We start from the raw sequence: 25,429 nt of genomic DNA on the forward strand, positions 1-25,429 counted from the left end.
GATCAAATAACAAGCCATGGTTTGGATGGACGGATGTATGTATGAAGGAGATGTGATCGCAACAAGTCTGAAAGACAATGGAGCCATAGCCTTTACGAGTGGCGCCTGTTTGCCAGGTTTTCACCACCGTACTTACCCAAGGTGCCACCGGAGTGGTTGTTCACCGTTTGGATGCATGATTTTTCTTTACGTTTTTTGAATGTTTTTGTATTTCTTCATGACATTTTTCTGAATGTTTTTGGTATTTTCTGGTATGCAGGGGAGCCTGATGCTCTGTACACCTTAGGTATAAAACCATTTTAGGTGCATGTTGTTGATTGGATCTGCAAGTGGTTCTCCTTCTGATGTAGCCAATTGATATGCCCCAGACCCGAACACAGTAGTGACGACATATGGGCCTAGCCAGTTTGATTCAAACTTGCCCTGATGTTCTCTGTTTGGTTGGTTGCGAGGATTCTCTCGAAGAACAAGATCACCTACCTACAATTTACGAGGTCTAACTCGGTGATTGTAGCTTCTGCTCATGCGCTGTTGATAGGCTTTGAGGTGATTGTATGTAGCTTGTCGTTTTTCATCAAGTAACTCTAAGTCCTAAAGACAAGATACTCTATATGCTTCATCATCTATTAGATTGTGCAAGGAAACCCACAGTGATGGTATCTCAATTTCAATAGGCAAGATAGCTTCTGCACCATAGACCAATGAATAAGGAGTTGCACCTGTAGGGGTTCGAATGCTAGTTTGATATGCCCATAGCGCTGGATTTAGTTGAACATGCCAATCACGGCCAGCATCATTGACTGTCTTCTTGAGGATTCTTAATATGTTCTTATTTGATGCTTCGGCCTAACCATTGCCTTGTGGGTAATAGGGGGTGGAAAAGCGGTGTTGGATATGAAATTTCTCACAAAGTTCACGGACATCCTGATTTTTGAAAGGAAGACCATTATCTGTGATGATGGACATGGGTACACCATACCGACAGATGATGTAATTGAGGATGAATGAGGCTATCTACTTGCCGGTGACTTGGGTAAGTGGAACAACTTTGATCCACTTTGTAAAATATTCGGTGGCGGTAATAATGAATTTATGGCCATTGGATGAAGATGGATGGATTTTACCCACAAGGTCAAGGCCCCATTGACAGAAAGGCCATGGTCTCGTGATTGGTTGTAGTTCCTGGGTGGGTGCATGTATCAGGTCGCCATGAACTTGGCATTTCTTGCACTTCCTGACAAAGTAGTAGGAATCTTTTTCCATAGATGGCCAATAATATCCAGCTCGTAGGAGTTTCTTGGCTAGTGATGGACCACTTGAATGAGTCCCGCAAATTCCTTCATGTACCTCTTCCAAAGCCTTTGTTATCTCATCTTGTTCCAGACATCGAAGGAGAGTACCATCAAGAATGCATCGGTATAGGGTGTCGGCAATAATGGTATATCGAGCAGTTTGGCGAATGAAGGTTTTTCATTGGTTATTCGATTGGTTGGGAGGAAGGGTATGATTGCGAAGATAGGTGTAGAACTCACCATACCATGGGGATTCGGAACCGACAAGGTGACATATCATCTCGGATTCAGGGATATCATACGTAGGGATCCAAAGCTATTCTACCAAGAACTCATAGCGTGTTGAATGTTCTGGAAGATCTAGGAGAGATGCGATGGTAGCCATGGCGTCAGTATCTCGATTCTGATCTCTTGGTATCTGCTCAAAAGTGATAGTAGTAAATAATGTCTTTAGAGTGTCCACCTGTTGCTTATATGGCATGAGTTTATCATCTCTGGTCTGATATTCATCTGTTGCTTGTCGAATGACTAGTTGGGAGTCGCCATATACTTGTAGTTCTTGCAATTTCCATAGTACGGCTAACCTGAGTCCTGTGATCAAGGCCTCATACTCTGCTATGTTTTTTGTGCATGGAAATGTGAGCCTGTAAGACTTCAGGATGCTATCACCTTGGGGTGTGATAAGCAGAATGCCTGCCCCTGAGCCATGCCTAGTGTATGACCCATCAAAATATAGTTTCCATGGATGTGCTGTTGTGATCATGAATATCTCTTCATCTGGAAAATTGGAAATAAGAGGATGATCATCTGTGAGGGGTGCATCGGCCAACTGATCTGCAATAACTTGACCTTTGATAGCTTTATGGTCCATGTACTCAATGTAAAATTCACTTAGAATCATCACCCATTTGGCCAAGCGGCCTATCAATGCTGCTTTGTTGAGTAAATACTTGAGTGGATCAATCTTTGCAATGAGTTATACTTTGTGTGTTAACAGATAGTGCCTCAGTTTAGTGGCTGCTAAGATTACTGCTAGGCAAGCTCGCTCAATAGGTGTGTAATTGAGTTCATAGCCCACCAGTGTGTGAGAGATGTAGTATACAACACACTCTTTGCCTTCTGCATTATGTTGTGCCAATAGTACACCCAATGCTGTACTTGTTGTTGAGATATAAAGTAACAACGGTCTACTTGGATCTGGTGGCATCAACAATGGTGGATTCATGAGATAGTCTTTAAGCGTCTGAAATGCTTGTTGGCATCGGGCATCCCACTGAAAGTGGATGTTCTTATGTAGCAGATGTGTAAATGGGTGACACTTATCAGCCATTTGTGCAATGAATCTTCGGATGGATTGAAGTCATCCTTGTAATGTCCTTAGCTGACTAATATTCTTTGGAGGTGGCATGTCCATAATTGCCTTAACCTTTGTTGGATCGACCTCAATACCTTTGCTTGAGACAATGTATCCTAGCAGTTTCCCGGAGGTTACTCCAAAGACACATTTCTTTGGGTTGAGTTGAACATGGTATTGTTCCAGTCTATCAAAGATTTTATCTAAGATGTGGAGATGTCCTTCTCTGGTGAGTGATTTTGCTAGTAAGTCATCCACATAATCTTCCATCATGGTATGCATCATGTCATGGAAGATGGTGGTCATTGCTCTCTGATAGGTTGCTCCTGCATTCTTGAGACCGAAAGGCATTACATTCTAGCAATATGTGCCCCATGGACAGGTGAAGGCTGTCTTATGTTGATCTTCTGGTGCGATCTTTATCTGATTGTATCCTGAAAAGCCATCCATGAGTGAAAGGATGGCATGTCCTGCTGTCAGATCCACTATGATGTCGATATTTGGAAGGGGGAAGTCATCCTTAGGACATGCCTTATTCAGATCTCTGAAGTCAGTACAAATGTGGATGCCCCCTTTTGGTTTGCCAACAGGCACAATATTGGAGATCCACTCCGCGTAATCAATTGGTCTAATGAAACCAACATCTAGGAGTTTCTTGAGTTCTATTTTGACTAGGACTGCAATCTGAGGATGCATCTTACGAAGCTTCTGCTTGACAGGTTTGGCTCCTTCTGCTATGGTGAGGTGATGCATGACTAAATCAGGATCAAGCCTAGGCATGTCTGCATATGACCATGCGAAGTTGATCTGACGCTTCTGGAAGAACTCTATAAATTTAGGTTGTTCCTCTGGAGTGAGAAGAGATGTCAGATGTATGATATGAGGATTTTTCGGGAGTCCCCACATTGTACTCTTTGGTTTCCTCGATGAGAATTGTTGATCATTCCTGTTGTGTACTATCAGGGACAATGTCAAATCCTTCATCCTTAGGCACCTCAGAGAGGTTTTCACCATTGGATACGCTCTTTCTTTTTGACATTCAGTGGATTTTATTCGTATCAGTATATGTGGCATGAGTGTTATGTGTTATTTAAATTTATTGTGTAAAAAACCTCAAGAGATAATTTCATGTTTATTTCGTAAAAGTATTTTATTAGTGTCACTTGACACCTGTGTGGATTTAAATTTAAATATTTTATTTTGTCTCTTGATGGGAAAGTGTTAATTATTATTAATTTTAAATAAAATAATGTGTTGTTAAAAAGATATTTTGGGAATATAATAATTGGTGTGGTCAACTTATGTTTGACCCGAAAATAAACTTCAGAGGGGTTTAAAATGGGTTAAATGAACACCTAGGGGTAGTTTATTAGGGTTTCCTGAAGCCCATAAGGTATACCTAGGGGTTAGGGGTAATTTTAGGCAAGTTTCTACTTTATAATGATCTTTTTAACGCTTTAAAAATTGGCTTTTTTGAGTTGAGCGAAAATTGAAAATTGAAGTGAAATCAAATCAAGATTTTTCCCTCTTGGAAGGAAAGTCTTTTTGCATTTTTGCTTTCTTCCTTCTTTTTTGTTGATTTTTTTTAGAATCCTATGAGAACTCAGAGAGTGAGCTTCTTAAGGAAGATTTTTGGGAATAGCTGGTTAATCACCCACTCTCCATTTTGGAGACAGAAGAAAATTTGGAAGAAAAAAAAAATAATGTTATGGGATAAAGAAATTTATTAAGGAAAATAAAGAATTGTGGATTGGGCAGCTCTTCTTCAGATATCATTATTACCTTTGGGCAGATTAAGGTTGGTTTCATTTTTACTTTTAATGACTTGTTCTTGTTTATTTTTAATAGTTGTTGAATAAGAAAATCTGAATTCTTGAAAATGAATGTTTGAAAATCTTTTGGTTTTGTTTTATGAATGAATGTGTTTTGGGAGTTTTCTCAAGATCTCTTTCTCTTGGGAGAGAAGAGGATCTTGAGGGTGGTAGCAGTGACAGCCCTCGAGTGAGAGACTCTCTTTTGAGAGCGATCACAAGGGATCTTTGTGTGACCCTTGCTGCATGGCCTGTTTGTGCAATGGGGGTCATAAGGAGGGTTATAAGGCTAGAATGCCTTTGGGGGGCATAAGGATTATGGGGTTGAGATTCTTGATATTTTATTGGTGCCATGAGGTGGCTTCTTGTTATTACATACTTGCAGATTCTCCTCAGGGTATTTGGTCCACTACCACCCTTTGAAAATGTTCACCACCAGAGTGTGGTGCTATGAAAGCCAGGTTGGGAATATGTCTGGAATGTTTGTATGTTTTGTGTCTCTTTGTGTTTGCCTGTTTGTTACCCGTCTAGGAATTGGTTCTCCGAGCTCGGGGGTGGCTACCAGTTAGCCTAGGCTGGGAGGTGAGCACTCCGTGGTCAGTTTTGTGTTTTCTATTATGCAGGAAATCCAGAGGAAAGAGGATAGAAATTCATGAAAGATATTCAGAAGATTGAATTTGAAGATATTTGAATTCAGTTGCAGATGTTGTTTTAAAGTTGTTGTGAATAAATGCCTCATTCAAAAGAAAGGAGAAGCAAGTTGTAATTTTGTATTAATAGATTTGAAGTCTTATTGTTGTGACTGTTCAGAGAAAACATTCTGTAAATTTGGTAGTATATATTAGAGATGTTTTAAAGAAAGAGAAAAGGCTTGATTTTACTTCTAGTATAATTGAAAAAGAAAAGTAAATTAGTGATGCATGCAAAGCTTCTTGCTTTATGAAAGAAATAAAAAGTCTGTTTTCATTTAGATTTTTACCTGTATTTTTAATTGAGTCAAATTAGAAGTTTATTTAAGCTGAAAGTTTTTTAAGTGTTTTAGATGGAAAGAAAAGTTGTTTTATGTGAATAATCTATTTAAAAAATATTAATGGATTTCTTATTACGAAAAAAAGGAAACGTATAATGTATCTTTGTGAAATACTTTAAATTGTAATTTTTTTGTTAACATTGATTTAGAAGCTTGTTTTATAGATGCATTTATATATATATATATATATATATATATATATATTTTTGATTTAACTTAAGGTTATCTTTTCCTTTATTATATTAGCTTAAAAATTTTGCATGTAATAATTCTCTTTTAAAATATATATAAATTTTATTTGGAATTTAAATTTATCTTTTTATCTATGCATGTTAATTTATGTAAATACCACATATATATATATACATATATATAAATATATATATTTATATATTTATTTATATATATATATATTATTAAATGTTATTGTTTTTTTTAAAAATAAGTTGGGGACCCCGCGAGCGCCACTGTGTGTACGCACAGTGGACGACCGCACGGCGCCCACTGTGTGCACACACAGTGGAGCCGCTTGCGGCCCCCACTGTGTGGGCACACAGTGGACGGCCGCGGCCGCCACTGTGTGGCCACACAGTGGTGCCGCCAGCGGCGCCCACTGTGTGGGCACACAGTGGTGCCGCGGCGCCACTGTGCGCTCACGCAGTGGTGCATGCGGCCAGCCGCCACTTGAAACCCCCGCGACCTGCAAGCTTGGAATTCATGGCCGCTTGTTAGACCTTCGGCCCAGCATGAAACTCGCCTGTTAAAAAGAAAAAAAAAGGGTTAAACCCTAGCCCGAAAAGGGCTAGGGCAATTTCAATACAAAAAAAATAAATAAGTATAATATTTAGTTTGGTATATATTTATAAAGGAAATTAGAACCCTAAATAGGGTTGGGCAGCAATATGGTTGATAATTAGGAAATTATAATGGTAATTAAATTTAGAATTAAAATATCTGCCATTTAAGTAAAATATATATATATATATATATTTCCATATATATAAATGGGAATATATATATATATATGTAAATTTATGAATTGTTTTTTTGAGCACTTGTATAGTAATTAAATTTTAATATATAAATATATGCATATTCAAATATGAATATATGTATATATTTAAATAATCCTGATTTTAATTCGGGGTAAAATATAAAGAGAAAACTTTAAAAAAAAATTGAAAGGGCTATATAGTCATATTGGAGGACAAATTAAAATATCTCTCTTAATACTCTTAGTATGATTAATTTAATAAAACTATTAACTAAATATCCTTTGGAGATAGAATTTAAACCAGTAGGTTTTTCCGCAATTAAAATATAACAGATTGTCGATGCTTCGTTTGATTAAGAATGAGCTCGAATTCATTATTGAAATTTTCTTTAACGCTTGTCGCAAGAGTGTGCTTGTTAATTAAATTACTATCTTTTAAAAAAACAATTGTTCTGTTTTTGCCCTAAATTTTGGGCATGACATTTTGGTATCAGAGAAAGGTTTCCACACTAGGAGCCTTACTCACTTACGTTTCACCTTAGAATATTTTAAATTATTTTGTTAATGGAATTTTGAATTTAAATAAATTTCATTCTAAAAGAAACAAATTAATTGTTTTGTCTTATTTCCTCTTAGGATGCCTCCGTTGACGCGACAAGCTCGCAAGCGCGGACGGGGTCCTAGATGTGAGCGCCTAGCTCGCGATGAGGAAGAGAGGGAGGCATCGGTTCCAGAGGAGAACCCAAGAGCATCTCCCGAACAGCCAAATGAACCTAACCATGACCTTCTAGCCGCCATTCAGAATCTTATTGGCATTGTTCAGGAAAGGATTCCAGCAGAGAACCCTCCGGTTAGGAGTCATGACTCTGGGAGTCATAGATCTGTTGATAGAGAACGAAGCAGGAGCCCAGCTCCGATTCCTGTAGAGAGCCAAGGTGGTAATGAGCCAGAGTCAGTGCATATGCCAGGACCACCTCCTGCGGTGGAACCAGTCTATTTTGAGAGAGGTCGTCGAGATCCAGGGGATCTCATCAGGGAGGTCATGCGCCTCCAACCACCATCCTTCGGAGGTTCTACAGATGGAGTAGAGGCCGAGGCATGGCTTCTGAGTCTTGAGAGGTGCTTTGCGTTGCGTTCTTATGAGAGCAACTTGAAAGCACGTGTTGCAGTTCATCTTCTGAGAGGGACAGCCTCCACCTGGTGGAGATAGGAAGAGTACAAATGTGGATTAGTACCTGATACACTCACTTGGGAAATATTCATCGAGAGGTTCCGTGAGAGGTACCTATCAGAGCACTTCAGGCAGCGTCGTATAGACGAATTTCATGATCTCCAACAAAAAGGCTTGTCAGTAACCCAGTATGAGAGTAAATTCTTTGAGTTGTTGCCATATGTAGATTATCTTAAGGATGAGAAACTTCTTGTAAACCGCTTCATCAGGGGATTGAATGTCAGGATAGCCGGGCCTGTTAGGATGTCCGCTCCAGAGAGCCTTCGGGTTGCTGTAGAGAAGGCACTGATTGCCGAGGAAATTCAGGTTAGACCACAGGACAATAGGGATCGGTATCAGAACCGAAATCCCGCACCGCAGACTTATGGGTTCTAGAAACCACATTGGAAGGGGAACAACAGAAATTCTTAGGGGTTCTCCAAACCCCCTCCTCCACAACAGACACCACAGAACCAGAAACAGAAGCCTCCACAGTATCAGCAGGGCTCCAAGCCCAAGCAGTGGCAGACTCAGGGACAGAAACGTGATCAGAGAGCTCAGGGGCAGTACACACAGCCAGCGGGGACTCAGCAGTCCTCCAGAGGTGGGTACAGTGGATCCAGTAGGATAGGAGGTCAAGGTTTTTCTAGGCCTCAAGGTGCCCAGTTCCAGGCACGGGGTGCTTGCTTTACTTGTGGAGCCATGGGGCACTTGGTGAGGGATTGCCCTCAGGGACAGGTAGCAGGGAGTCAGCGGATGGCCGCTTCAGAGCCGACAGTTGGTGATATGGGCAGGTCCCATAGAGTATTCGCAGCGGTTGACAACCGCCAGGCCGATCATCAGGCCACGGTTATCGAATCTTCAGGTATAATCAGAGGTAACAATGTATCTATTTTGTTTGATTCAGGAGCTACTGACTCCTTTATATCTCCGTTGGTTGTGGAGCGTTGCGGGCTAGTGGCAACTAGGCAGGGTGTCAGTTGGGAAGTGGAATTAGCTTCAGGGGCTAGAGTGTCAGTGGAATCAGAGGTTAGGGCATGTCAGTTGCAGATTGGCAAGACCACCACTGTAGTAGACCTTAGAGTGACTCCACTTGGATCTTACGGAATCGTACTTGGCATGGATTGGCTTTATGCCCACAGAGCCAAGATGGATTACTGCCTGAAAAAGATCGAGTGTGAGGATGATCATGGTTCGCCCATAGTTATCACCGGGATTCAGAGGCCCGTGTCTCTTCGTATGATCTCCGCAATGCAGCTCAAGCGGAGCATGCGGAAGGGATGTCAGCTTTTTGCTATCACTATCAGTGACAGAGGAGAAGAGGAGGAAAAGAAAACATCACTCGATGACCATCCTATCCTTCAGGGATATTCAGATGTATTTCCTTCAGAGTTACCGGGAATGCCTCCCTGCAGAGAGATTGATTTTCATATAGACCTTGTACCAGGAGCCGAGCCAGTTTCCAGGGCACCTTATAGAATGACCACAAATGAGCTTAATGAACTTAAAATTCAGCTTGAGGAACTTCTTGAGAAGGGTCATATCCGTCCTAGCGTATCCCCGTGGGGTGCACCAGTTATCTTCGTTAAGAAGAAGGATGGATCTCTCCGATTGTGTATGGATTATCGACAGCTAAATAAAGTAACCATCAAGAACCGATATCCTTTGCCTAGAATTGATGATTTATTTGACTAGCTTCAGGGTGCCAAAGTCTTTTCCAAAATAGATCTGAAGTCAGGATACCATCAGTTGAGAATAGTGGAAAGTGATATCCACAAGACCGCATTTCGCACTAGATATGGTCACTATGAGTTTACCGTAGTCCCCTTTGGCCTTACGAATGCCCCAGCAGTTTTTATGAGTCTCATGAATGGGGTGTTCCGTACCTTTCTGGACCGTTTTGTTATTGTGTTCCTCGATGATATATTGATATATTCTCGGAATGAGAAGGAGCATGAGGAGCACCTGAAACAGGTATTGCAGTGTTTGCGAGATAACCAGTTGTTTGGCAGCCTATCGAAGTGTGCTTTCTTTCGATCTGAGGTCAAGTACCTTGGACACGTTATTTCCGGTGATGGGATCTTAGTTGACCCATCAAAGATTAGGGCTATTATGGATTGGCCAGCGCCTACCAGTGTGACAGAGGTCAGGAGTTTCATGGGTTTAGCAGGATATTACCAACATTTTGTCGAAGGTTTCTCCAGAGTCGCACACCCTATTACCTCTCTTTAGCGTAAAGGGAAGAAATTTGAGTGGATAGAGAAGTGCGAGAAGGCCTTTCAAGAACTCAAGAAGGCACTTACTAGCGCTCCTATCCTTGTTGTACCAGATCCTTCAGCTGATTTCATGGTTTGTATCGATGCTTCCTTAGAGGGTTTAGGGGCAGTTCTTATGCAAGGTGGTAGGGCCATAGCTTTCGAGTTTAGGAAACTTAAGACTCATGAACTTAATTATCCCACTCACGACCTTGAGCTCGTAGCAGTAGTGCATGCACTTGTGAGGTGGAGACACTTCCTTCTAGGACATCACTTTGAGTTGCATTCAGATCATCAGAGTCTTCAGTACATCTTCACTCAGCCGAACCTTAATGCACGTCAGAGGAGATGGATGGAGTTTTTGTGCGAATATGATTTTGACGTTCACTACATCAAGGGAAAGGAAAATGTAGTTGCAGATGCCTTGAGTAGGAGACGTCATGAGGTTTACACCATATCCATGGGCACAGACTTGAGGGACCGTATACTTCGGCACTTGTCAGAGGATGGATGGTATGCAGAGGTTTGTCAGGTGTTACGTTCTCAGGTCACTCTAGAAGGGAAATATGTGGATTATTCTTTGGAGTCCGATGGACTATTACGCCACAGAGGGCGCATTTATGTACCTTCCTCCGAAGGGTTGCGAGAGTTCATTGTCACGGAAGCTCATAGAGCTCCTTATGCAGCGCATCCCGGGGTTAAGAAGTTGCATGCTGACTTGAGGCAGTTGTATCATTGGCCGGGAATGCGGCAGCTCATTGCTGAGATAGTAGCTCGGTGTCTCGAGTGTCAGAGGGTAAAGGCAGAGCACCGCCATCCAGGTGGGTTGCTTCAGTCTCATGCTATACCAGAGTGGAAGTGGGATACTATATCCATGGATTTCATCATTGGTCTTCCTATGTCTTCTCGTCGCCATGATGCTATCTTGGTGATAGTTGACAAGTTGACCAAAGTAGCTCACTTTTCACCAGTTCGTACTACATTCACAGCTCCAGCAGTAGCACAGGTGTTCTTGCGAGACATTGTTAGGCTTCATGGCGTACCCCGCAAGATTATCTCTGATAGGGATTCTCTTTTTACTTCTACCTTTTGGAAGTCATTACAGGTAGCTATGGGCACTAAGCTCAATTTCAGTACAGCCTATCACCCGGAGATAGATGGTCAGACAGAGAGAGTCAATCAGGTGTTAGAGGATATGCTTCGTATGTACGTCATGGATCATCAGACCCGGTGGGAGGAGTATCTTCCCTTAGTGGAGTTTGCCTATAACAATGGGCATCACACTTCTTTGGGGATGCCACCCTACCAGGCATTATACTGCAGGCCTTGCAGGACGCCCTTGAGTTAGTTCGAGATATGGAGCAGCAAGTGGATTTGATTAGGCAGCGTCTCAGAGAGGCTCAGGATAGACAGAAGAAGTATGCCGATGCAAAGAGGATTGATCGTAGTTACTTGGTTGGAGACAGAGTTTTCTTGAGAGTGCGACCGCATAAGAGTCCGATCCGTTACGGAAAAGGTTCTAAGCTCGCACCTCGCTTTGTAGGACCTTTTGATATTCTGGAGAGGATAGGCCCAGTTGCCTACCGTTTAGCTTTGCCACCTAGCCTGTCACGCATCCACGATGTGTTTCATGTTTCAGTTTTGAGAAAATATATCTATGATGAGTCTCACCTTTTAGATTGGGATGCCTTGCAGGTGGAGTCGGACGGGCAGCTAGCTTTGGAGCCCATTCGCATTTTGGCACGCCGGACATTGGCCCTTCGAGGTCGAGAGCTGGACCAGGTTAGGGTCCAGTGGGATTGTTATGATGAGGTTACGGCTTCATGGGAGGACGCAGCACGTATGAGATCAGAGTACCCTCACCTCTTTGATGAACTCCAGGAGGAAGTTCATGCCTAGAGGGGGAGGATGTGAGGCCTCACCTCGACTCAGTTTGACATTCAGTGGATTTTATATTTTAGACTATTATGGATACTTTGTTTTGATGCATTTTGAGACTTAGAACTTATATGGTTTCAGGATTTGGATAACATTGCTATGATTTGATGATTTACTTACATGCTTTATGAGATAGAACACTACATGATTATTAGATAGAATGATATTGCAATGATAGATGTCGTTATTGAAATTGCAGGACTTTACTTGGAATATAGAACTATGATGAAAATTGTTTATGTGAATTTGCTTGACAAAAGAAGTATTCAATCTGTGCAGATGAAAATTGTATGCAAGTAATGATGTGCATTGTTGTATTATTGAATTATATTATATATGAATATCTGGGAGTACTAATGTGTAAATTGAGATGCGCAGGAAATTTACCATGTGACCATGGAAAATTACGGAGAATCAAACCTAGACGTATGTGTGTTCGTAAAGCCAGGGTTTGTCTATTTGGAGAGACAACACCCCGTTTGTGTTGTATTTTATTCGTATCAGTATATGTGGCATGAATGTTATGTGTTATTTAAATTTATTGTGTAAAAAACCTCAAGAGACAATTTCATGTTTATTTCGTAAAAGTATTTTATTAGTGTCACTTGACACCTGTGTGGATTTAAATTTAAATATTTTATTTTGTCTCTTGATGGGAAAGTGTTAATTATTATTAATTTTAAATAAAATAATGTGTTGTTAAAAAGATATTTTGGGAATATAATAATTGGTGTGGTCAACTTATGTTTGACCCGAAAATAAACTTCAGAGGGGTTTAAAATGGGTTAAATGAACACCTAGGGGTAGTTTATTAGGGTTTCCTGAAGCCCATAAGGTATACCTAGGGGTTAGGGGTAATTTTAGATTTTTACCTGTATTTAGATTTTCATTTAGATTTTTACCTGTATTTTTAATTGAGTCAAATTAGAAGTTTATTTAAGCTGAAAGCTTTTTAAGTGTTTTAGATGGAAAGAAAAGTTGTTTTATGTGAATAATCTATTTAAAAAATATTAATGGATTTCTTATTACGAAAAAAAGGAAACGTATAATGTATCTTTGTGAAATACTTTAAATTGTAATTTTTTTGTTAACATTGATTTAGAAGCTTGTTTTATAGATGCATTTAAATATATATATATATATATATATATATATATATTTATATTTTTGATTTAACTTAAGGTTATCTTTTCCTTTATTATATTAGCTTAAAAATTTTGCATGTAATAATTCTCTTTTAAAATATATATAAATTTTATTTGGAATTTAAATTTATCTTTTTATCTATGCATGTTAATTTATGTAAATACCACATATATATATACATATATATAAATATATATATTTATATATTTATTTATATATATATATATATTTATTTATATATATATATATATATTATTAAATGTTATTGTTTTTTTTAAAAAAAAAAATTTTAAAAAAATAAGTTGGGGCCCCGCGGGCGCCACTGTGTGTACGCACAGTGGACGATCGCGCGGCGCCCACTGTGTGCACACACAGTGGAGCCGCTTGCGGCCCCCACTGTGTGGGCACACAGTGGACGGCCGCGGCCGCCACTGTGTGGCCACATAGTGGTGCCGCCAGCGGCGCCCACTGTGTGGGCACACAGTGGTGCCGCGACGCCACTGTGCGCTCACGCAGTGGTGGGCGCGGCCAGCCGCCACTTGAAACCCCCGCTACCTGCAAGCTTGGAATTCATGGCCGCTTGTTAGACCTTCGGCCCAGCATGAAACTCGCCTGTTAAAAAGAAAAAAAAAGGGTTAAACCCTAGCCCGAAAAGGGCTAGGGCAATTTCAATACAAAAAAAATAAATAAGTATAATATTTAGTTTGGTATATATTTATAAAGGAAATTAGAACCCTAAATAGGGTTGGGTAGCAATATGGTTGATAATTAGGAAATTATAATGGTAATTAAATTTAGAATTAAAATATCTGCCATTTAAGTAAAATATATATATATATATATATATATATTTCCATATATATAAATGGGAATATATATATATATATATGTAAATTTATGAATTGTTTTTTTGAGCACTTGTATAGTAATTAAATTTTAATATATAAATATATGCATATTCAAATATGAATATATGTATATATTTAAATAATCCTGATTTTAATTCGGGGTAAAATATAAAGAGAAAACTTTAAAAAAAAATTGAAAGGGCTATATAGTCATATTGGAGGACAAATTAAAATATCTCTCTTAATACTCTTAGTATGATTAATTTAATAAAACTATTAACTAAATATCCTTTGGAGATAGAATTTAAACCAGTAGGTTTTTCCGCAATTAAAATATAACAGATTGTCGATGCTTCGTTTGATTAAGAATGAGCTCGAATTCATTATTGAAATTTTCTTTAACGCTTGTCGCAAGAGTGTGCTTGTTAATTAAATTAGTATGATTTTAAAAATTAAAAAATTAAAAAAAAAAATTTAAAAAAAAAAGGGTTAAACCCTAGCCCGAAAAGGGCTAGGGCAATTTCAATACAAAAAAAATAAATAAGTATAATATTTAGTTTGGTATATATTTATAAAGGAAATTAGAACCCTAAATAGGGTTGGGCAGCAATATGGTTGATAATTAGGAAATTATAATGGTAATTAAATCTAGAATTAAAATATCTGCCATTTAAGTAAAATATATATATATATATATATATATATATATATATATATATATATATATATATATATATATATATATATATATATATATATATATATATTTCCATATATATAAATGGGAATATATATATATATATGTAAATTTATGAATTGTTTTTTTGAGCACTTGTATAGTAATTAAATTTTAATATATAAATATATGCATATTCAAATATGAATATATGTATATATTTAAATAATCCTGATTTTAATTCGGGGTAAAATATAAAGAGAAAACTTTTTAAAAAAATTGAAAGGGCTATATAGTCATATTGGAGGACAAATTAAAATATCTCTCTTAATACTCTTAGTATGATTAATTTAATAAAACTATTAACTAAATATCCTTTGGAGATAGAATTTAAACCAGTAGGTTTTTCCGCAATTAAAATATAACAGATTGTCGATGCTTCATTTGATTAAGAATGAGCTTGAATTCATTATTGAAATTTTCTTTAACGCTTGTCACAAGAGTGTGCTTGTTAATTAAATTAGTATCTTTTAAAAAAAAAATTGTTCTGTTTTTGCCCTAAATTTTGGGCATGACATTTTGGTATCAGAGCAAGGTTTCCACACTAGGAGCCTTACTCACTTACGTTTCGCCTTAGAATATTTTAAATTATTTTGTTAATGGAATTCTGAATTTAAATAAATTTAATTCTAAAAGAAACAAATTAATTGTTTTGTCTTATTTCCTCTTAGGATGCCTCCGTTGACGCGACAAGCTCGCAAGCGCGGACGAGGTCCTAGATGTGAGCGCCTAGCTCACGATGAGGAAGAGAGGGAGGCATCGGTTCCAGAGGAGAACCCAAGAGCATCTCCCGAACAGCCAAATGAACCTAACCATGACCTTCTAGCCACCATTCAGAATCTTATTGGCATTGTTCAGGAAAGGATTCCAGCAGAGAACCCTCCGGTTAGGAGTCATGACTCTGGGAGTCATAGATCTGTTGATAGAGAACGAAGCAGGAGCCTAGCTCCGATTCCTGTAGAGAGCCAGGGTGGTAATGAGCCAGAGTCAGTGCATATGCCAGGACCACCTCCTGCGGTGGAACCAGTCTATTTTGAGAGAGGTCGTTGAGATCCAGGGGATCTCATCAGGGAGGTCATGCGCCTCCAACCACCATCCTTCGGAGGTTCTACAGATGGAGTAGAGGCCGAGGCATGGCTTCTGAGTCTTGAGAGGTGCTTTGCGTTGCATTCTTATGAGAGCAACTTGAAAGCACGTGTTGCAGTTCATCTTCTGAGAGGGACAGCCTCCACCTGGTGGAGATAGGAAGAGTACAAATGTGGATTAGTACCTGATACACTCACTTGGGAAATATTCATCGAGAGGTTCCGTGAGAGGTACCTATCAGAGCACTTCAGGCAGCGTCGTATAGACGAATTTCATGATCTCCAACAAAAAGGCTTGTCAGTAACCCAGTATGAGAGTAAATTCTTTGAGTTGTTGCCATATGTAGATTATCTTAAGGATGAGAAACTTCTTGTAAACCCCTTCATCAGGGGATTGAACGCCGGGATAGCCGGGCTTGTTAGGATGTCCGCTCCAGAGAGCCTTCGAGTTGCTGTAGAGAAGGCACTGATTGCCGAGGAAATTCAGGTTAGACCACAGGACAATAGGGATCGGTATCAGAACCGAAATCCCGCACCGCAGACTTATGGGTTCCAGAAACCACATTGGAAGGGGAACAACCGAAATTCTCAGGGGTTCTCCAAACCCCCTCCTCCACAACAGACACCACAGAACCAGAAACAGAAGCCTCCATAGTATCAGCAGGGCTCCAAGCCCAAGCAGTGGCAGACTCAGGGACAGAAACGTGATCAGAGAGCTCAGGGGCAGTACACACAGCCGGCGGGGACTCAGCAGTCCTCCAGAGGTGGGTACAGTGGATCCAGTAGGACAGGAGGTCAGGGTTTTTCTAGGCCTCCCGGTGGCGATGTGTCTTCCTCATCTAAAGTGTTAAGCTGTACTGAATCAAATTCCCACTCATGTGAGTCGGTCTCTGAATCACTTTCTAGCATCCGATTACTATACCATACTGGGATGTCTTTTGAGATAAATACTGCAGGTGTGATTGGTTGATGTACCTTTGTAATGATTGGTGTTGTAGGGAGGTCAATGGGGATTAAAGGATTTGGTACAAGGAGTATTGGAAATGTTGACTCAGTGGTTGCTGCTAGAACTGTTGGTGCCATAGATGTTGTTGCGGGTTCTGATACAGTTGTTGCTACTAATGGTGCGGCTGATGGGATGAAGAGTTCGTTTGATGGGATGAGTGGCATTGGTGATAGTTGTGTTGGGGTTGTGAGCCTCAGTGGGGCAGTCGGGATGGTGCTTGATGCCACTTTGATAATGAAAGGTGGCCTTTTGGCAGTAGGCTGACATAATGGTTTGCTGGGTTTTCCTTTGAACTTGAGTTTAGGAAAGATCTCTTTTTCAAAGCCTAGGCCTGTATTACCTTTGGGTTTGAATTCTGGTAGTAGAGGTTCATGTCGTCCTTGTTTGCAATATCCCAAAGCACTCTGACCATCATACCCCATTCTTTGCATAATGAGGAGACCTTTGCCATACTGGTCCGTAGGAAGTGTAACTCGTGGTATATCGGTGGTGATGGGATCTTTATAGATCCATTTCGCCAGGTCCTCATCTTGTGTTTCTTCCTCTTGACTCTTTCCAAGAACGAAAGGTGTCAAAGCACATGCTGGTATGTTTAGTGGTTGCTGGAGTACCTGCTATGGTTTACCATGTGTTCGAGGAGAAGTGGGCATTTGTCCCACACAAAAGAGTTGACTCAAGTTGTATTCCCCAGGACCTTCCTCTGCTATTTTCATCTGAAGCTTTTCTTGCTTTGGTATAGTGGTGTTCGAACTAGCAAGAGAGGCTGGACTTATATATGATGTGGAGGAAATGGATTCTCTATTATTAGGAACAGTAATCTCTGGTTGATGGCTGATATTATGGCAAAATGCAAAGGGGTTTGCATCACCTAGAATTGTGATCTCTACACCGTTATGTGGGAACTTGATACATTGATGGTAGGTAGATGGAACAGCTTGCATGGCATGTATCCAAGGTCTCCCTAATAATAGATTGTATGGTAGAGGAAGGTCTAGAACCTGACAGATGATGTGCTTTACCACAGGGCCCACTCGGATTGGTAGTACCACAGCTCCTTTGGATGAATGCTCTGCATCGTCATGGGCTTTGATTGTGATCTTCTTACGAGGATCCACTGATTCTACCGCATATCCCAATGCGGTGACCAACTGTAGTGTACAAATATTCAAGCTTGCTCCATTATCGATCAAGACTCACTTGATTCTATGTTGGTTAATAAAGCCTTCAATGTGTAGTGAAGCGTTATGAGGTTGCTGGAAGGAAGAGTTGTCACTTTCGGAAAAAGTGAGACAAGGTGATGACTTTAGACTTCCAACCATGGCTTGAAATTGGTCTGTATTCAGATTTGCAGGGACTGATGCCTCTTGGAGTGCTTGATCCAAGATAGTTTTATGAGAGGGCGATAGACGCAAAAGCTCTAAAATGGATATAAGCGCAGGGGTTTTGTCTAATTGTTCCACAAGATTGTACTGCTTTGGGATGGAGGTGGTGCCTTGTGGAGCTGCCTTTATGGTGACCTTGCCACGACGCGTAACAACATTGCAATTTGAGTTGGGATTTTTGAAGGTTATGGTTGCAATTTGTTCATTGGCATCATACAAATTATTTACAGTGTAATTATACGCAGCCTGCGTATAATCAGTGGTATCAGTGCCTCGCCTAGAAGTGGAAGGATCCCTTTGATCTTGTGATGGAAGTGGATTTTTGAACATCAAATGATCATTATTGGTTGTTTTTGGGTTATGTCCTTCAATTTCAATTTCTCCTCGATCAATAAGATCCTGAATGAGATCTTTCAATCGGTGACAATTACTTGTCTTGTGCCCTCTTCCTTGATGGAATTCACAGTGTTCAGTATCTCTCCACCATGCCAGTTTGACTTGAGGCTCGTAGTTTGATAGCTTAGGTAGAGTGACCAATTGAGAGAGGAGTTGTCGCAACACTATTTCAATGGGTTCCCCTAAGGGAGTGTATGTGTGTTTCTGTTTTTGTTGACGAGGTCGAGGTTCATCATGAGATGTGATGCGACCTTGATTGGAAGGAACATTTGTGTTCTGAGGTGGAGGTTTTTGTCTTGCAAACCGAACCATAGGTTGTGCATTTTGGATAGTCCGGGCATCCACAACCCCATCGTTGACGATATTCTTGTTTTTATTCCAGAAGCTTGGTTTATCACTATTGAAGCATGGGCGAGGACCATCTTTTGGTTCATTAAAGATTTTGATGAGTCCTTTCTTGATGAGTGCCCGTTCACATTTTAAACCTTTGGTGATCATATCATTAAAAGAGTATGTGTCTTTGACATCCAGGTGAAATTCCATTTCTTCGTTTAAGTTGGAAATGAATATTTCCACTAGTTCTCATTCAGGTAACTGAAGAGAACGTCTATTAGACATTTGGCACCATCGTTGCAGGAATACTAAGAATAGTTCACCTGGTTTTTGTTTGGTGTTGCACAGATTAGCCATGGTGATGTCGCGTTCAATGTTATGAGAATAATGAGCTAGGAACTTCTGGATGAGTTCCTCAAATGTTCTAATGCCTCCTGGTATTTGGGAAAACCATGATGTGGTTGTTCCTCCCAAGCTTTGGGGAAAAAGGTGCATTAGGTAGGTGTCTTCATATGCCACTTCAAGACAAGCGGAATGAAATTCTCAGACATGATCGTGGGGATCCCCCTTTCCTCTATATTTTTCGAATTTAGGTGTTTCGAATCCTCGTGAAAAGGGTGGCATGTAAAGATTCCTGTCAAAAGGATAGGGATAGATGTCATTGAGTGAGAATTGGTTAATCTTGACACCACTATGAAGCTGTTGGGCGAGAGTCTCGACTTGTTGCCGCAACATCTCCATTTCATTTGGAGGAGGAGGTGGTGGGTTACCTCGAGGAATGTTATATCTGATGGGATCTCTACCTCTTTCCTCTTCATGACGACTTTGTCTTTCTGATGCTTGTCTTAATTGGGCAAGATCAAAGTCAGAGGGGAGTTTGGCTCCTTCTTGAGCGAGTCTTAAGAAGTGAGCATCCGTATTGCTCCTGAGTATTTCGTCAAACAATCTGTTAAAGAGAGGGTTATGCTGAGCCCTTTCTATTGTTGCAGGAGTGGGAGTACTTGGGTTTTTGTCATCTGCATTTCCTCCAAGTGCTTCTTAAAATTCATTGAGATTTTCCTCTTCTTCTTCTTCTCTTTCTATTTCTCATTGTCTCGACTGTGATCGGGTTTGGGCCATTTTGTTTATAATCTTTTTGTTGAAGTTGTGTGAAAATGATGATGAGTTTTTGAAATGAGAGATTGATGGTTAGTGAATTATGTTGTATGTGGATCTCTAGCACTTTTAAGGTAGATGTATCCGAAATTCCTTCTTTGAATTGCTTGCTTGTTTGATAAGTTTTGATGTGATAAGGTGTAGAGAAAGCTGAGATGTGTTACAAATTTAACTACCTAGTAATGAGAGGATTCACTCATGAACTAGTTTTAACCTGCGTAGATGTGTCTCTTAGGATGAGCTTATCCTAGATGTAGAAACAATCTAAAAAGTGATGTGATGTGTTTGATTTCAAGCAATATCTAAAAAGAGAACTTGGGACAAGAACCTCTTAATGTTTTGAGAGTTGGGATGGATTGATGATGAAGTGATGATGTATGAGTGAGATGATGGATGAAAATGTTTTCAACTTCAATAAAAACTTTGTGTTACAAATGGGACAAACTCTATCTCTTCCCTTTCAGGTGTAGGTGATATTTCTCGAGCTGTGTTGTAGGTGATACAGACATTTGGGAAGAAGTTGGGATTAATGGTCTTCTTTTCAAGTTGATATTCTGATGACACTTCTTCTTTCGCAAGATGTGAAGAATGGTCATAAAATTTTGACTCTTTGTTGTTTGTACCTTGTTTTTGATGTTTTGGGGTTGTTTTGACAGATGTTTGGTTGGATGAATACTTTGTTTTTGGGATTGACTTTCTGATTTTTCTTTGACAAGAAAACAAAGCAAGCACACAAACACAAGAATGTTGCCTAAAAGGCACAAATGAGTATGGGTCTAGATTAACCCAATCCTTGGACTTGTATATGACCCTTCCTTTAGATGTATTTTAAGGTGTATTTCCAAAGCCTGAAGTCGGCTCAATTTGCACTTGGTCTTTAAAATGAACACACTTCAAACACTTTTTATCCCTAAGGTCAAATGGCCAGTTGTGATAAATTTAGCCCACATCTTGATATTTCTTCGACTTTGGTACTACATACCTTATGAATCCCGTCGTGGTAGGTAAGGATGTGATATACTAAGTCTTGCATGAGCATAACAAATAGATGATCCCTATGATGGGGGAGTCACCACTTTTATCAAGCCACAAGTGACTTTTCAAAAAGCTATGTTTCTACTCAAGGAAATATGTATGGTGAGTATCTTGGGAGCAAAACCATCTATGCTCTTGCACTAAATTATATCGCAAATATCCTCAATCAATAGAACGGGTGGGCTACTACTTAAAGGTGTTTAGTCATGTTCGATGTTTTTGGACATAAGTTCATTCTGCAGTGACTCACTTAAGAGCCTTGTAACTGGTGGTGGGGCCCATTTGTCCTTTTGGCCAGTTACACTGTAGGAACAGCTATACCCAAGGCTACAGCTTTCGCTCTCACCTGATTTCTATAGCGGCTCGAAGGATTTACCGCTCGAGGTCATTCCCAAGAGTATCGATCCCTTGGCAAGCCTCTCTTAAAAAGATAAAATTTGAGCGTTACTAACACTTTTCTCTTGCACCTAGGACCACGAGAGCCAAGGGAGAGGATAGTGTGTGTTAGAGGTAGGACCACTCGACTGACTTTTTTTGCACAAATGTGCCAAGCACAAAAGACACTTTGTTCTTTTTAATCCATCATTGCAATGTGATCTATCTATTTGGAGATGTTGCTCCAACAGTTATGGTGTTCTTTTTAACTTCAAAAAGCAATGTGTTTTGTATTCTAGAATTTGAAATCCTGGTCAACGTAATGAAAACATGTTTGCTTGAAGGAAAAATCGCTTTGCAAAAATTTTGAAACAAGTTGATTGTTCTTTTTACTTGTCCAAAAATTGAAGTGTGGATTGTGATTTTTAAGTTTGATGCAAGAAAGAAAATTTGTGTGTTGATTTTAAGCACCAAAATAAAGATGAATCCTAACTAGCAATGGAAGTAAATGTTTGTTTTTAAAGTGTTTTAAGAGCACCAAAGGAAAATTTGTGATTTTAGTGATGAGTTTTTAAACCTGCAAAAACAATGAATAGTTAGTAAAATCTATGTCCAAAGGGGGGCTTACACAAACCTAAGACTTTCAATTTTTCGGTTACAAGGTGAGTTTTACAACATTCTGTTGCAATAGCGCTAGTCTGCGTTTAAACAGAAGCGCTGAAATAACAAAACTGACAGAGAGTCAAAAGCGCTAAAAGATCTTCAGTAGCGCTAGAAGAAGAACAGAAGTGCTAGAATAGTGGAAAAGCACTGAAACTTTTACAATAGCGCTATTGTAAGGGCAATAGTGCTAAAAGAAAAAGTGTCAATAGCGCCAGAACGTGTTCAATAGTGCTAAAGCGCAACCTGTGTGACACTTTCAACAATCAAACATGTTAGTTAGAAAAAAAAATAGATGTTTTTGGTGGTTCGATTCACGTCAGGTTCACCAAATGATGCCCTCCTAAATGGCACAAGGTTAGTAAATGATTAACAACACAAAAAGATACAAAACCATTAGATTGTTAGTGTTAATCAATCAAAAACTAATCTAAAAAGGCATACCAAGAGAGACACTAAAAACATGCTAATATATCTAACTAAAGAAGCAAAGATAATGAGGCATCTCCAAATGCCTCTTAGCATAGTTTTGGTTCCTTTCTCCCTTGTTCCTCTCCTCTCCAAGTTCCAAAATAGTGTAGCTCTCAGCAGCTTTTTGCACTATGGATGCTTATGGAGGATTGAGATTGTAGTATTGTGCTTCAAATATGAAATGAGAAGTTAATGCTATGCTATTGATGTTAAAATGATATATTTTAACCAAAATAACAAGGTATTAGATGATTATGCTAAAAATGCTCTCTAAAATGTCTATAGCTTAGATGCATACAAGTTTTCAGGATCTGGAGTATGAAGAAATGGGCTCTATTTATAGGAAAAATGGAGCAATGGATGGTTGAGATTGAAAGATTCAATCAAGGGTTGAGTTTGAAAGTTGGGGATCCATGTGCACAATTGGCACCAATGAAATGGTGACAAGTGTCAATATAGGGTTGGGTTGAGAAAAGAGGTTGGAGGCATTAAAGGCCTGAGAAGACCTCATGGTTATCTAAAGGCTAAGGGTCAAGTCTAAATTAAGCTTACCCACTGGATTAAGAGTTAATCCAAGGATAAACCTTTGTGCAAATGTTTAAGAGATAATCATGGTCAAAGCATTAATGGCCTGATGAGACCTTTGGGTTGGATAGAGGTTGAGTCAAAACAAATGTTTTAACCATGTGGGAGGGTTTGAGTTAACCATTAATGGTTATTGGAGACTTTGGGGATTAAGTGGTTGAAGGTTGAAAGCCTTTAAAGGTTATCAAAGACTTTAAGCCATTTAGTGGTTGAAGACTTGAAGCCTTTAATGGTTATCAAAGACTTTGAGGTTTTGAGAAGTGACTTCCCTTTGCTTAGGGATGTGACAAAGTTTAGAGGATGGATTAGGCTAATTAGGAAGGGTTTAGAAGAATCTAGAAGGGGATTAGATTTTGCAAGTGGATTTGGTGGGTGAGGAAAAATAGGATTTTATTTAAAATAAAAATTCATTTACTCCAATAAATGTGTGCAAGTTGTATTTGTAGGAAAATGCAAGTGGGGTGGGGATAATGATTTAAATAAATGTTTTATTTAATTTATTTAAAAGAGGAAAAGGGGATTCTAATTAAATAAATAGATTTTATTTATTTAATCAATTGTGAATTTGATTTAATGAATTAATTAAAATAAATTGTGTAGTCACATAAATCTGTCCACTTAATTAAATGAATACTTAGTATTTATTTGATTATTTAACCATCAATTAATAATTAATTAAATTAATATTTAATTAATTCATCTTAACCCTCTTCTCCTATTAATTAAATAAATTATTCAATTTATTTGATTTAATTCACTTAACCAAATTCATACCATTAATTAAATAAATAAATCATATTTGTTTAATTAAATCTTCTCTCACATTTAAATAAATTAATATTTATTTAAATCCCCCAAAATCCCACCTCTCACATTTAAATAATTTAATATTTATTTAAATCCCCCAAAATCCCACCTCTCACATTTAAATAAATAAATCATTTATTTAAATCACCTTTATCCTCCACCCACTTGTATTTTCCTACAAAAGCAAGTTGCACAATTATTTTAAATAAATAATTTATTTAAATCACCTTTATCCTCCACCCACTTGTATTTTCCTACAAAAGCAAGTTGCACAACTATTTTAAATAAATTATTTATTTAAAATCCTATTTATCCTCACCCACTTGAAACCTTTAATGGTTTCCCTTCAAGTATTCAAACTTGATGGCTTCCTTCTATAGTCTTCTTAAGACTTTAATGGTTTTCCTTAAAGTCTTCAAGCCTTTAATGGTTCCCCTCAAAGTCTTCAAGCATTTTAATGCTTTATCTTCCTTTTTCTCATTTAAATAAATTAATATTTATTTGAATATTTATCCAAATACAACTTGCACACATTTATTGAAATAAATGAATTTTTATTTTAATAAAATCCTATTTTCCCTCACCCACCAAATCCACTTGCAAAATCTAATCCCCTTCTAGATTCTTCTAACCCCTTCCTAATTAACTTAATTCATCCCCTAATTATTGTCACATTCCTAAGCAAAATGGAGTCACTTCTCAAAGCCTAAAAGTCTTTGATAACCATTAAAGGCTTTCAACCTTCAACCACCAAATGTCTCAAAGTCTTGGATAACCTTTGAAAGCTTCCAACCTTCAACCACTAAATGTCTCAAAGTCTTGGATAACCTTTGAAAGCTTCCAACCTTCAACCACTTAATCCACAAAGTCTTCAAAAACCATTAATGGTTAACCCAAACCCTCCTACATGGTTAAAACATTTGTTTTGACTCAACCTCTACCCAACCCAAGGGTCTCATCAAGCCTTTAATGCTTTGACCATGATTATCTCTTAATCATTTGCACAAAGGTTTATCCTTGCATTAACTCCTAATCCAGTGGGTAATCCTAATTTAGGCTTGACCCTTACCTTCTAGATAACCATGAGGTCTCCTCAGGCATTTAATGCCTCCAACCTCTTCTCTCAACCCAATCTTATGTTGACACTTGTCACCATTTCATTGGTGCAAATTGTGCACATGGATCCCCAACTTTCAAGCTTGACCCTTGATTAAACCTTTCAATCCTGGCCATCCATTGCTCCATTTTTCCTATAAATAGAGCCCATTCCTTCATAATCCAGATCCTGAAAACTTGTATGCATTTAGGCTATAGACATTTTTAGAGAGCATTTAGCATAGCATAACTAAAATCTTGTCTTTTTGGTAAAATCAATCATTTTAGCATCAATAGCATAGTATTTAGCTTTTCATTTCATATTTGAAGCTTAATATTAAATCTCAATCCTCCATAAGCATCCATAGTGCAAAAAGCTGCTGAGAGCTACACTCATTTGGGACTTGGAGAGGAGAGGAACAAGGGAGGA

This window comes from Cryptomeria japonica, chromosome 3 (assembly GCF_030272615.1).
Source record: "Cryptomeria japonica chromosome 3, Sugi_1.0, whole genome shotgun sequence".
Classification (NCBI taxonomy): Eukaryota; Viridiplantae; Streptophyta; class Pinopsida; order Cupressales; family Cupressaceae; genus Cryptomeria; species Cryptomeria japonica.